Here is a 15,193-nt window from a genome sequence, read left to right as displayed (position 1 = left end):
TGATGTTCATTATATAAAATATATCTCACAACAGATAACAAAAGAATTTTTATAACTATCATTGATCCTGTAGACGTCTTCATCTAGTTCACGCACGTAATGGGTCACAGAATTCTTGCAGGATCCACAGTTTACGGGCCCACTGTATCATGTATTTCCTAAGACAAATTGGAAAGCTGGGTCGTTAGGACCAAGGCAAGTTGTTTAATCACCCAAATTACTCTCCTGCAACCAACTCATTGTCAAGAACCTAGTAGGTGTGCCCTGCTGGCCTAGAGAATGCAAATGCTGAGCCCTGGGCTCTCAGCCTGACCACGGAGAAACAAGTTAATGCACTCTTCTGGGAATGGTGCATCTGAAAACTTACAAATATTTAACTGTCTCGAATAATGAATTGACCTGGAACAATTCCTTATTCAATAAAAAAAGTGCTGAGTTTTAATGAAAAATAATGAAGCCATCTACTAAAATGTTAATCCATGCAAAGCAACTGGAAGAGGGCCCGGCACGTAGTAAGTGCCTGTACTTATTCTCCACTTGACCCCTTAGCAAGACTCCCTCCCCCGCCAGTCATTCTCCCATCTTCTCTGGCCTGCGGTCTTCCCAGAAAATAGGACTTCTACATAGGACTACATCACCCAAATTCCCTTGCGAGCCAGCTTCAGTTAGGGGCCAGCCAATGGGAGGAAGTGTCAGGGAACCAGTAGGCGGGAGAAGAAAGGGTAGGGAACTTCCTTCCTGCCCCCTCCGAGTTTTGCCTCCCTCACTGGCAGCAACCCAGCGCTTCCATTGCTGACCTCTACCGACCTCTACCTGTGGTCCTTCCTCTACTGCAGCAGAGACACTGTTTTCTTCCTTTGTTCTTCCAACCCCATGTAAGTTAATGCCTTGCCTCTCTTGCTGGTACCTGGGTGCTTCAACATGCCATTTTTTGGTTCCTTAATGCTGCCCAAATCTCTGTAAGTAGGCCCTTCACTAAAGACTATTAACTTACATCAGTGGTTCTCAACCTTTGCTGCACGTGACCACCAAGGGAGCTTTTGAAAACTACCGGTGCCTGGGCTGGCATTCCCAGAGATTATTGTAACTGGCTGGGGTGGGTTCTGGCCGCTGGTGTTGTCTAAGAGCTTTGTTAGTAATGAAGCCAGAGTTAAGAGCCACTTACTGAAATCACCCGAGTGAATTCCAGCCTCCTGCCAAGCCCCTGACTGATAGAGCCCTCAGTGAATGTTACCTGTTGTGGTTGCCATTACAACAACTACTACTGCCACTTTTATTTCTACTGTGCTAATATTAATAGTTTTCCCCAGTTTACAGATAAGGAAACTTACACAGAGGTTAAGTAATTTTCTGAAAATCACATAAGTTAGAGTTCAATTTATTTGGCTGAAAAGCTCATGTTCCTTATGCTTTTTTTACTGTGATATCCTGCAAAGGTCAGGTCTTCTCGAACTTTAAGGTGCATATGAAACACTTGGGGATCCCGTTTAAATGGACCTTTTGATGCAGGAGTTCTGAGGCCTGAGATTCTGCTTTTCTGACAGCCTCCCAGGTGTCGCCAATGCTGCTGGTTCAATGACCATCCTTTGAGTATCAAAGGTGTAAACAATTAGCCACTCTTTTTTTTTCAAACCTTCAAAAATTCCTCCGCTATCCTCATCATTTTCACCTGATGATCTTGCGTCCTTCCTTATTGAAAGAGGTTTCCAAAGAGATTCTGCCAGACTAACACCGTTACATCTACGCACTTTCCCACATTTCCTACATACTCTGCCTTCCTGCCCATAGCCATAGATGAAATATTTGTACTCACATCCAGTGCCATTCCATCCATTACAACAGATCCCATCTGCTCTTGCTCACCCAAGAGTATTTCTTCATGAATGCGCTCCAGTTTTGCATCATTTTTTCCTCCATCCTGAATTGTTTCCATTAGCATAACATGCAAATATCATTTTTTTAAATTTTAAAAACAAAAAACTTAGTTTGAATCCATCCCCTCATCACCAACTTCCACTCCAGTTTTTGTACTTATTTTCAAACAAATTACTCAAGTTTTTTTTTACTTGGTCTCCAATTGTGTTTTTCTCATTGTTAGACCCACTCCACCTTAATCAGCCCTCATCAAGGTCATCAATGTGATTCATGTTGCTAAATCCATTGGGCGTTTCCAGTCTTCACCTTTTCATTAGCATTTGGTACTTTTATAACTCCCTCCCCCTTGATACGGCTTCTGTACCTTGGTCTTTAGAACACCACATTCTCTTGTTTTTCTTCCAGCTCACTAACAACTCCTCTGCCTTCCTCACCGGTTCTTCCTCTTATCTCTAACCTCTTTGGCAAGCTCCAGGACTCAATCTTTGGTTCTCTTTTCTATGTACATTTACTTTTTTGATGACATCCTATAGCAGCATAGCTTTAAATAGCATACATATGCCAGACTTATACCTCCATCTCAGATCTTTCCAAACTCATAAATCTAGCATCCTATGCAACATCTCCACTGGAATATCTAATGGACATTTGAAACATAACATGTTCAAGACTGGACTTCTGATATTCTTTCCTAAATTTATTTCACTTGGAGTTTTCCCCGTCTCAGTTGATGAAACTCCATCCATCCTGTTGCTAAGGCCAAAAATCTTGAAGTCATCCTTGACTTACCTCTTTTTTTCATACCTCATGTCCAAGCTAACATGCATTCCTATTGACTTTTCAAAATATATCCAGAATGTCACACTTCTTACCACCTCTACTACTAGTACTACTACTAACTACTACTACTACTACTACTACTACTACTACTACTACTACTACTACTGCTCTTCACTGAGCTCCTTGCTTGGATTTGTTGCAGTAGTCTCTGAAACAATTTCTTGATTCCATACTTGTTACCTAATGCAGTCTATTTTGAAAAAGCAGATAGAGTGACCCTTTTAAAATGTGAGGTGGTTCTTATGGCTCCATTGTTTAATATCCTGTAAAAGCTTTCATTTCACTCAAAGAATAAGCCAAAGTTTTTATATCAGTTAAAGGTGTCTACATAGCCCACCCCTCTTCTTACCCTTCCCAACTTTACTTCTCTGGCCTTGTATCCTGCTAATTTCCTGCTTGATCATCTCTCTCCAGGCATATTGGCTTCCATGATGCTCCTTGGAGTTTCCAGGCACGCTCTTGCCTTCTTGCCTTTGCACTGGGCTTCCCTTGTCCCTAGAATGCTGTTCTTTGAGTATCTGTGTGGATAGCTCTTACATTTCTTTCAAGCTTTTGTTCACATGTCACTTTCTCAGTGAGTCTTATCCTTATTACCCTATTTAAAATTGCAACTGTCCTTCATCCAGTACCTCTCTCTGGCTTCCCTGATTTCCATGACTCTGCTCAATTTTTTAATTTTTTTTTTGCAGTATGCAATCTTCTTATTTATTATGCTTGATACTTATTACCTGGAGTATAAGTTTTCAGCAGAACAAGGATGCTTGGTTTTGGTTTTCTGACATTTTTAAAGTACCTAAATGAGTGTCTAGCACATAAATTTGCTCAAACAATTTGTTGAAAGAAATGAAGAACAATTGTTTTAGTTTTAAGATGACAGATTATAGAATACACTTAATCAAGAGCCGAGAGTATAAGTTTTCCAAGTGTGGTAACGAGACTCAGACATAACACACAAACAATAAAAACAAAAGTTTCACCTCTTTCTAGACCTCAAAAGAGATCTAGTCATTTCTTTGGACTTCTGGCTATTTAAAAGTGGGATCCATTGACATATGAAAAAAATTTCTAAGTTTTGCCCTTGTCTAATATCTCAGTCAGAGTAAACAACTATTTCCTTTTTTCTATGCTCAACAGCATTTGCCAGCATTTTATAGTATGAAAAAATGTCTCATGGCATGGAATTTAGGCTATTGACAGATTGTATAGGGGAATCTAGAGACGATGAGGTGATATTCAGCATTTCACTGCCCAGAGCCCTTGGGGTAATGTTCTCAAGAGAAATCAGTATTGGAAGCCAACTAAATAGCTTTGTTTCCCTCAAATGCGAACCTGGTTACCTTATCAAGCAAACAGATGTTTATTGCTTTCAGGCAGAAAATCATAAGTCAGGCAGGTTTACAAGCCCCCTTTCCATCTTGAAAGCATTTTTGTCAGCTGCTTCATCCTCAGAGAAAATTACCAAATCAAACCTTGAAAAGTAGATGATTAGTGGGTGTCACATGCAACATCTCATTTCTCTTCCGGGTGGGGATATGGAGATGCTATTGACCTCCCACTTAGGAAAAAACACACGTTTGACAGTAGAGTTGTCCGAGGGCTTTTTCTTGGAGCATAAACACCATGTAACCATATGCTAATGGAGAAAAGCAAAGGAACCTGGCATGAGGCACTTGGGAAAGCTTAGATCATGGTTTATAAACAATGATAGAATAGCTGACACTTATTATGGGGGAGAGAAGAATCTCATGTCTTCTCCCCAAAAGTAATTTGGAACAAGCTGAATAGGGTCACCTGAAAAGCTTCTTCATCCTTTTTGATTATCCTAATCTTTCAAAAGCCAGTTGCTACACCTCTCAGGAAAATCCAGGGAAGAACAATGATGGTTATGATAAATGGTGAGAGTCTTTAAAAGTCCAGATGCCAAGTTCAGAGAGCATTCAGTAAGGTTCTCCAAACACAGAGGGATGCCTGTGAATTTTCTACCTTTCAATCATTGTAATAAAGATTTAAAAAATACCTGCAGTGACTGTGAGAGACAGAGAGTTGCAAGGTCCTGTGTACCTTTCAAAGTCAGGAAAAGCCAAGACCAAAGGAGCCTGAGGAATCTTTATCTGCACCAGGGTGCAGATATTGGAAACAAGTGGAATGGGAATCCAAGCGTGGCTTGCAGATTGAATGAATATGTGTTCTACACACGTAATGGTGTTTTTGTATGGGTATACCACTAGATGAGGTCTATAGGAATTCTTCAAGCTAGTCTCAGAGTTGCATGAGAGCCAGCTACTAACAGTCAACTATGCTGCCTGCACCAGCTGTGCTGTCAGCAGAGTGAGGAGACTCATCCAGTGTTCCCTTTATGTGTTGGTTTAATTATCTGTCATTTCACATGCATGGAGTATCCTTCCCCCAACATAGGTAACCGCTTGAAGGTAATGGAAAAGCATGGTATTTGTAGATAGTCCTAGCTTTGTGTTTAGTAGCGCAGCGGAGAAGAAACTGTAGGGGAGAAGAAATCTTTTCTTATCCATCGTGTGGTTCATGGCTGAGACCTCTGTAAAGAAAGACAGATTAACAAGAGAAAAGCATACAAATTTAATATAAGTTGTATGTGACACAGAAGCCTTCATAAGGAAGTGAAGTCATGAAGTGAAGAAATGGATAAACCTGTGTATTTTTATGCTAAGTCTGATGAAGAAGTGGCCTTGGAAAAGAAGCATGATTAGATAAAGGTGCATGATCTAATGGTAATAAACTTGGGGAAACTTAGCAAGGCCTGTTTGTCCAGATTCTTCTCTGTGTCCCTATATCTTCAGAGATACGCATATGCCTATCATCCAGGTATAGAGTAGGTGCCTCTGGAAAGAACCTGCTTTGGAAGAGAAGGACCAAGGAAAGATGAGAGTGGCCTTCGTTTTTCTGCTGTTGTCTCAAATGGCAAAGTGCCATATATTGGAGTGGCATGTCCTGAACTCCATCATTAACTGTAAGTAAAGGGCCAGTCATTTAACATCTGAGTCTTATTTTCTTAATTCTATTTGCAAAATGGGAAGTTAATCAAAATAATACCTTCAACACAGTGTAAGGATCCAGTGTTGAAAGTGATTGTAAATTCTACAAATGTTAGTTTCCCAAGTGACATGTAACTGTGTGGCTCACGGTATAAGTCACTTATAGTTTTTCATCTGATTTTCTTGGTCTTTGCTGAACTGTCTCAATCATGTTTTTTTAAGAAATTGGGTTCTCATATGGGGAAGGAGGTCATGAGAAAATCAGACTGCACCTCTTTAGTACGGCCATTGTGTGCCTGTTGTCTCTGCTTATTTAAATATTTTACTTTCATGAACTTCTACAAAGTTCTACCAGGGCTACTTGGTACCTTCTCCTCCTTACACCTCTGACTATGCAAATTGATGTCTCTGAATAGCATCAAGAATGGGCATTTCATTCAGTTATTGCCTCTAGAGAAGTACACTTCTATAGATGTTTTAAAAGGCAATAGAATATTTCCATGGATTTAATACCTTGGGCTTCAATTATACATACATTTTTTTTCGTTTACAGTTCTCATTCATGCCCTTAATGACTAAAATACTATTTGCCACCTGCAGGAGTGATTATATTAGCAGAAGGGACATTAGAGACATTTGTAGAACCCAAAATGATGCCTTTCAGGAAGTATATATTCTCTTTACCAGGAGGAAGTTGCCACTGGTGTAGTGTATATAGATAAGACATTAGGAAAAGGATGTTAAAAATAGATGAGGCAAAAAATCAGATTACTTCTCCAGCAACCATTACCATAGAACCAACCACGAATTACCAAGGTCAAGGATAGGATATTAATTAGAAGCATACACAGAGGTAAATGAACAGAAGGTATAGGTAAGTGGATACAGGCCAAGATCTTTCTTCTGAACAAGTTTCTTGTCAAAGTCTCACATCTTTTTAATGATTTCTTTTTTTCTGTCTTAGTACCGATTCTTTTAAGAAGGGCCATAGTAGTTACAAAGTTATAATGATTTGCTGAAGTTTTCTTCAAGAAATAGTGCAGAAGACCATATTGGTGATTACAACTCCTTGTCATTAATAAGGAATATACCAATTGATCTTATAACACTTTTTTTTTTTCCTGGACAGTCCTGTGGTCAGCCAGAACTTGCCATAAATAACTTGTATGGTTTTTGGTCATTTTTCCCAATACGATATAAAGAGCTTTTTAAAATATGAGACAGGGTCTCTCTCTCTGTCGCTCAGGCTGGAGCGAGTGGCACAGTCATAGCTCACTGCATTCTCAACCTCCTGGGCTCAAGCGATTCTCCCATCTCAGCCTTCCAAGTAGCTGAGACTACAGGTATATGTCACTATGCCTGGCTAATTTTTGTATTTTAGGTGTTTCATCATGCTGCCCAAGCTGATCTTGAACTCCTGAGCTCAAGCAATACACCTACCTCGGCCTCCTAAAGTTCTGGGATTTACAGTTGTGAGCCATTGCACCTGGCCCATAATTTTAATAATGAACATTGTCCTAGATGCCAAAGAGTCAATAGTGGAATGCTGGAAATCTATAAAGTAACAGTAATAGTTTATATTTCTGCAGGATTACTTTCTAGAGCTCTATAGAGTATCTTACCTAATCTTCCCTCCAAAAGCTGGATACAGTTGATACTAACCATTCCTTTTTATAGCTGAAAAAACTTGATTAATAGTGGCCTGCCTAAACATCTGAAAGCCCATTCTTTATCTGCCTTCACCTTTCTTTCTTATGTGATAACTTCTTTTTTAGGGAAAAAAATCTATAGAATGGAAAGTTTAATAAAGCAGCTTTTTATATCCCATTCTCTCACACGGGGTCTCTTTCAGTCTACCTTCCCTTTTTACACCTGTCACTGAAGTTCCTTCCCATTTTCACCTTTTCCTTCCCAATTTGAGGGCAAGGTTAGAAAGAATGTAGAATAGGACAGCTTATGCTATAGCCATGAATAATAAGGTATTTCTGAGAGCTAATTAAACTAAAGAGCGTTTGCACAGCAAAAGGAACAGTCAGTGGAGTAAACAGACAACCCACAGAGTGGGAGAGAATCTTCACAATCTATATATCTGACAAAGAACTAATATCCAGAATTTACAACAAACTCAAATCAGTAAAGAAAAATAAGTAAGCCCATCAAAAAGTGGGCTAAGGACATGAATAGACAGTTCTCAAAAGAAAATATACAGATGGCCACAAACATGAAAAAAATGCTCAACATCACTAATGATCAGGGAAATGCAAATCAAAACCACAATGCGATATCACCTTACTCCTGCAAGAATGGCCATAATCAAAAAATCAAAAAACAGTAGATGTTGCCGTGGATGCAATGAACAGGGAACACTTCTACACTTCTGGTGGGAATGTAAACTAGTACAGCCACTATGAAAAACAGGGTAGAGATTCCTTACAGAACTAAAAGAACTACCACTTGATCCAGTAATTCGACTACTGGGTATCTACCCAGAGGAAAAGAAGTCATTATTCAAAAAAGATACTTGCACATGCATGTTTATAGCGGCACAATTCACAATTGCAAAATCATGGAACCAACCCAAATGCCCATCAATCAATGAATAGATAAACTGTGGGTGTGTGTGTGTATATATGTGTGTGTGTGTGTGTGTACATATATATATACACATACATATACATATATACACACACGTATATACATATATGTGTATATATGTTGGAATACTACACAGCCATAAAAAGGAATTAACAGCATTTGCAGTGACCTGGATGAGATTGGGTGAGACTACTATTCTAAGTGAAGTAATTCAGGAATGGAAAACCAAGCATCATATGTTCTCACTTTTATGTGAGAGCTAAGCTATGAGGACTCAAAGGCATAAAAATGATACAGTGGACTTTGGGGACTTGGGGGGAAGGATGGAAGGGGGGTGAGGAATAAAAGACTACAAATATGGTGCAGTGTATACTGCTCAGGTGATGGGTGCACCAAAATCTCACAAATAACCACTAAAGAACTTACATGACCAAATACCACCTGTACCCCAATAACTTATGTAAAAAACATCCCCTTAGAAAAGATATTTATTGGATTTTGTAAATCTGGAAAGAAATAGGTTTTAAGGAAAATTAACACTATCAATGTTGGCTAAAGAGAACATACAAAACTTAAATATATCAATAAACATGATAGGATGGGAAAATTTTGAAAAATATTATTCAAAGTTACTGCTGTTTAGACTTACAGATGACCTCTTTCAGTCTTTGGAGGTTAGATAACAGAATATATATAGTGTCTTAAAATGCTGGGAAAAAAATAGAAGTGTGCCATTAATACTTGACCAAGTATCACACAAAAGGAAACTTCAGGCAAATCTCACTGAAGAACATTGATGCAACTGACCAAAGCCAACAGCAACGTGGAAGTTTTAAACAGTTTAACTTTTATGTGAATACCCAAGTTATAAAAGCAAAAAGTTTTATTATTATAAAGCTTTTTATAATTCTAACTTCATAGAGTTGATCTATTATGTAGCCAATTTTTATGGACCGTGAGGTTACTTTGATGATTAAGACAATATGAAGGAAAGGATCCTAGATCAGAATTGCCATCACATAGCAGAGAAATTAAAAAAAAAATCATAATTCAAACCGAAAAAGTAGTTGCCAATGGATCAAAGCTTTTCACAGTTTGCCTTATAATTCTTAGGTTAAACTGACCCAGAAGCCTATAAAAGAAAGCATAGGGATGGTTTGTCTGGTTAGTCAGCAAAACTTAGTAGTCCACCATCTCTAGCACAATATTTGTTCACTTTGGGAAGCTTTCATGTGTGACTTATTTTCACTCATTGGAGGCCTTGGTGTCCATTCTGCGGTTGCCACTGGGGACATTGTGGCAGGGGTTTTCCTTCACATCGTTGTTCGCAAAATGAATAACTGCCAACTTGCTTGAGGATGAGATTAAAAACTGATACATATTTTTTTTTTCTCCTGTAATGTACCATCCAAGTTATTTGGCTTCATAAGACAGTGGGGACTGTTCTTTCTTTAATTTCTGGACAAGGCAGTTTAACCCAGGATTAAACAAAATTAAACCATAAAATATTAAATTACAGGGCTGCTTGGTACAATCAATAGGTGAATATGCTCTTTGATTCTCTGACATGGAAACAGAGTGTGGCAGATTTCTAAAGTTTTGTCATAGATCTTTTTCTTCAAGGAGTACAACTGTTCAATAAAATATACTTTGGGAAACCCTAGACATATTCCAGTAAAAGTTAAGAACAGTAGAAGCATGTCAGGTATCTCTATTTTTAATCATTATTTCTGAAGGGCTGGTACAAGACAACAAAATAAGGAATTTAATGATTCGATGTTTTAAAAAAGAAGATAACATTTTGATTTGAAGATTGTGATTTTTCTCTTACAAAATACAAAAGAATTAACTAAAACACTATTAAAATTTATTTTAAAAAATGCAAAAGAACATTACTATAGCATACAACCTGTCCTAAAAAAAAAAAAAAAAGGTTACAAAGTAAAATAAAAACCTTAAAGCTCCCTTTCTGGCCTTCAGATGAGCGCTTATTTTAAAAGAGAAAAATGCAAAAATCAACTTTTGATTTGGTGAGAACTCTTGTTAAAAATTTCATAAAATGATTTTTCTTGTGTTCATGTACCCACTTGGTGGACTCTGTCATATCATGGATTTAAGTCTGCCAAGTTCAACATCCTACTTTTTATTAAAAATCTCTTTCTGGCTAAGAATAAATGCTTCTTAGACTTCTTCATTTTCATCACCAGCACTAGCAATGGTTTATTTCTCCCATAAGAGCCATTTTTCAAAAATATATGAAGTTTTTATCACTTAAGAACAGTTACTGCTCATGAAAGAGAAAGAAGAACAGAGCTAAGGTGAGCCACTTACAGGATGAGAAGAAGCCAGCTCACTGTTCATGAGTAGTGGTATTGGGACAGGCCTCCACATATCAGGCCATTCGTTTGTACAATTAAAATCCATGCCACCACAAAACTACTCATCACTCTGTGGCGTGAACCCTTGAGGTTGCCTCCAAAGAATACAAACTGTGTTATTAAATCCCTGAATGCCAAGAGTCTACTGAACTACAAATAAATACAGTAATAATGCTTATCATCACCAAGAAGGTTAGGTTTGTTATTTTTATATAGTCTTAAAACATTTCACTCTAGGCCACCTAGGATTAACTCATTTTAGCTAAAAATATCGCACAGGATGTATCGTTTTTGCCACCTATTAAAAAGTGTGTGTAATATCTGAAATTTGTGAGAGATTGTGTACTCTAATAACATAAGTGCATTCGGCAATGAATAATGCATGGGTATCTTCAAAATAATAGTGTGTGGCAGATTATGGATCATCTAACATTAAATAATTCATCTGCTTGACTGCCCTTACATCATAGGGTTATGAGTCTCATTTAACACATTAGAAAGCATAGACACTAAAAAGTTAACTGGCCTTTTTAGGGCTTTATGGGAAATTGTTGGGAGATGAGAATGAAAGATCAAAAATTCTTAGCTTCAAGCCATTTCCTCTGTTCTTTAGATTTTGGTTTTCTGATTAGAAAATTTTCTAATTTTAGCTGATTGAATATTCTTGACATACTATTGAGATATATTTAAAGCAGAAGCAATATGCGGACTTATATATAGAAGAATGTAGCAAATCATTTAAGGTCAGTCGAAGTGCCTGGAAGTTGCATGTAATTACTACATGGGGAAAGAGAATCTCTCTTAACCTTGGAGATCTTAACTGAGACCCAAAATACTGAAGCAAACCACTTATTGGAATTGAGTGCTTCGTTTATTTGGGAGGCAATTCAGAGCAAGCAGAATGAAGCCAATAGAAGGTGTTAATAATCAGCCTGTCACTGTAAGTCATTAGTTGCCAGGCCCACTAATAACTGCTCTACCCAAAGGTAAGAAAGCTTAGATATGTATTTACTAATTCCTGTTTTTCACTGTTGAAGATGTTCATAGAGCTTCTGTGCCCTGCTCCTCCCTGCCTGTCCTATTTGAGCTTAACATGTTCCAGTGGCCGGAAATTGCTCTCAGTCAGAGTGATGTGTAGATGAGAAGCTTTGTTTGATGTATGAACCTGCAGGTGTATATGGGAACAGTGAAAGCAGAGAGGATATACGTGGTCAGCAAAGGCATCAGCTACAATTCACCTCTGGTACTACCCACATTCACTCCTGTCCGAAGTTGAGTTAAATTTGTCCGATTAGAAATTCTTCAAAGTCATGTCCAGACAAAAAATTTTTTGAAAGACTCAGAAAAATGGTTAAAGTGATCATCTGTAGCCTACTGCTGCAGCTGGTTTCAAGATCTTTATTTATATTGATCATCTTCCTCTGTCATGCCTTCTAGATTCCTCTCACTCTCAGCTGCTGTAGGCTTTCGCCAGGGAGGTAACTTGTACTCTCATCTACGAAAATGCTCCCCCATTTTTTCATTTCAACCTTTGTCAAACTTAGTTACTGCAACTACCCATCCATCGCTATTACTGGGCATTGAGCACCAAGACACATTCCTATTAAATCCTCTGATTTTTTCCTCTTGCCCTCATTATATAGCAGCAACAATATCTTCTCATGATAGTCAGATACTTCAGTCAGTGTAGTTATTTCTTTGCCCCTTGGTCTAGTCCCAAGGGACTAGGTAGTACCAGTAGCTTTGGGTTTAGTGAAACCCATATTCTGTCCCCCTGGTATAAAACTTCCTTTCCAGCAATAGTACTTACAATCCATCAGAGCCTGATGTAAAGATAGAAAGCACAAATTTCCCAAGTGGGCCACTGAAAACAATGGTAAGAATAGCCACTTCTTACCTAACCCTTTGTTTCATGATCTCATTTTCTATCTGTAATCAACATAGGCCATATAACGCTTATCGATTCAAAGTGTATTCTCTATTTCGAAGGATAACACCCTAACTATGCATGCTGTCATACCCAAGTTGGATGGCTATAAAAAGCCGTCTCAACATTCTATCAGTCAGACCAGCAGCTTTGGGTGCTGCTGTTTATGGTAGAATCAGTGAACCCCACAATCTATACTTCCTATGTCACCACAGTATGGATCCTTTGAGTCTGAGGCAATATTACATTGGTAAATCAGATATTTTGAGACTTTGGGTAGTTGTGCTAGCCATTCCACTTTGTTTCAAACCCATCGTAACTTGAATATATCATAAGTTGAAAATGCTTTCAATAGCTTACAGAATATCATAGTATAGCCCAGCCTATCTTAAACATGCTCGGAACACATACATTAGTCTACAGTTGGGCAAAATCATCTAACACAAAGCCTATTTTCTAATGGAGTGTTGAATATCTCATGTAATTTATTGAATACTGTACTTAACGTGGAAAACAGAGTGGTTGTATGGGTACTCACCATTAATGTACACAGCTGAAAGCACACTGGGCCTGAAGAATATTTGAAGAATTGGACTACAATCAATTGCTGGATGATGGGGAGGCTACAGCAACAGGGTTATTAATTTCTGTCTCTTCTGATGAGGCTCAAGAATAGCTGGTAGAAGGCACTGGTGCATGGACACTTAATGGTTTAGCAGGCATAGTGTTAGTCAAGAAGATATCAAGTATTGTTTACCCTCGTGAGTGGCTGGCTGCCTGGGAGCTGTGGCTCACTGCTACCACTGCCCAACATCAAGAGAAAGTATCATACTGCATATGCTAGCTCTAAAAAAAGATCAAAATTCAAATTTCTATGTACGATTTTTACTGAATGTATGTTCCTTTCACACCATGGTAAAGTTGAAAAATTATAAGTTGATCTATCATAAGTAAAAAAAATAATGGCCATTCCACTTGGGGTGAGATGATATCTCATTGTGGTTTTTATTTGTATTTCCCCGAGGTTTAGTGATATTGAGTATTTTTTAATACAGCTATTGGCCATTTGTATGTCTTCTTTTGAGAAATGTTTATTCATGACTTTAGCCTACTTTTAAATGGAATTATTTGTTTTTGTTGTTGTTGAGTTGTTTGAGTTCCTTGTATATTCTGGATATTAGACCCCTGCTGAATGCATACTTTGCAAATATTTTCTGCCATTTAACAGGCTGGCTCTTTAGTTTTGATTGTTTCCTATGTTGTGCAGAAGTATTTTAGTTTAATATAGTCTCATTTATCTATTTCTGTTTTTTTGTTTTCTGGGCCTTTAAGGTCTAATCCGTAAAATATTTGCTTAGACCAATGTCCTGAGGCATTTCCCCTATGTTTTCTTCTAGTGGTTTTATAGTTTTGGGTCTTACATTTAAGTCTTCAATCCATCTTGAGTTGATTTTTGTATATGGTGAGAGATAGAAATCCAATTTCATTGTTCTGCATGTGGATATCCAGTTTTCCCAGCACCATTTGCTGAAAACAGAGTTCTTTTCCTAGTATGTTCTTGTTGTCTTTGTAAAAAAAAAAAAATTAGTTGACTGTAAATACGTGGATTTATTTTGGAGTTCTCTATTCTGTTCCATTAGTTGGTGTGTCTGTTTTTATACCAATTACATGCTGTTGTGGTTACTATAATTTTGTAGTATATTTTGATGTCAGGTAGTATAATGCCTCCAACTTTGTTCTTTGTGCTGAAGATAGCTTTGACTATTCAGGCGCTTTTTTTGTTTCCATGTGAATTTTAGGATTGTTTTTCCTATTTCTGTGAAAAATGACATGGGTATTTTGATAGGGCGTGCATTGAATATGTAGATTGCTTTAGGTAGTATGGTCATTTCCATTTGTGTCCTCTTCAATGTCTTTCTTCAGTGCTTTGTAGTTTTTCTTGCAGCGGTCTTTCACCTTCTTAGTTAAATTTATTCGTAGATATTTTATTTTGGTAGCTATTGTAAATGGAATTACCTTCTTGATTTCTTTCTCAGATAGTTCATTATTGGTGTTATAAATACTACTGATTTTTGTATGTTGATTTTGTGTCCTGCAACTTTACTAAACTTTTTTTTTTTTTTATCAATTCTAAGTTTTTTGGTGAGGTCCTTAGGTTTTCTAGATATGGGATCATGCCATCTGCAAAGATGGACAATTTGACATTTTCTTTTCCAAGGTGGATGCTATTTAAGTGTTTTATTTATTTATTTAGCCTGATTACTCTGCCTGGGATTACCAGTACTATATTGACTAGGAATGGTGAAAGTGGACATCCTTGTCTTGTTCCAGTCCTTAGAAGAAAATCTTTTCTGCTTTTCCCCATTTAGTATGATGTTAGCTGTGAGTTTATCATATATGGCCTTTATTATATTGAGATATGTTCCTTCTATGCCTCATTTGTTGAGAGTTTTCATCATTAAAGAATGTTAAATTTTATCAAACGCTTTTTCTGTATCCATTGAGATGATATGGTTCTTGTCCTTCATTATGTTGATGTGATGTTTTACCTTTATTGATATGTATATGTT

General features: G+C 37.6%; 1 long non-coding RNA gene across 1 annotated transcript in view; it reads left to right on the top strand.

The window, feature by feature from the left end:
- The first annotated feature begins 702 nt into the window (after positions 1–702).
- LOC109027947 (uncharacterized) overlaps positions 703–15,193 on the top strand; it is a 135,648-nt gene continuing 121,157 nt past the window's right edge. The window contains exon 1 of the long non-coding RNA XR_002006987.4: positions 703–875. This is a non-coding gene — a long non-coding RNA (uncharacterized lncRNA). The remainder of the gene's footprint in view (positions 876–15,193) is intronic.

Source organism: Gorilla gorilla, chromosome 7 (genome assembly GCF_029281585.2).
Source record: "Gorilla gorilla gorilla isolate KB3781 chromosome 7, NHGRI_mGorGor1-v2.1_pri, whole genome shotgun sequence".
In the NCBI taxonomy this organism is placed as follows: Eukaryota; Metazoa; Chordata; class Mammalia; order Primates; family Hominidae; genus Gorilla; species Gorilla gorilla.
Note: the sequence above shows the minus strand (reverse complement) of the source record. Positions and strands in the feature narration are given on the sequence as shown.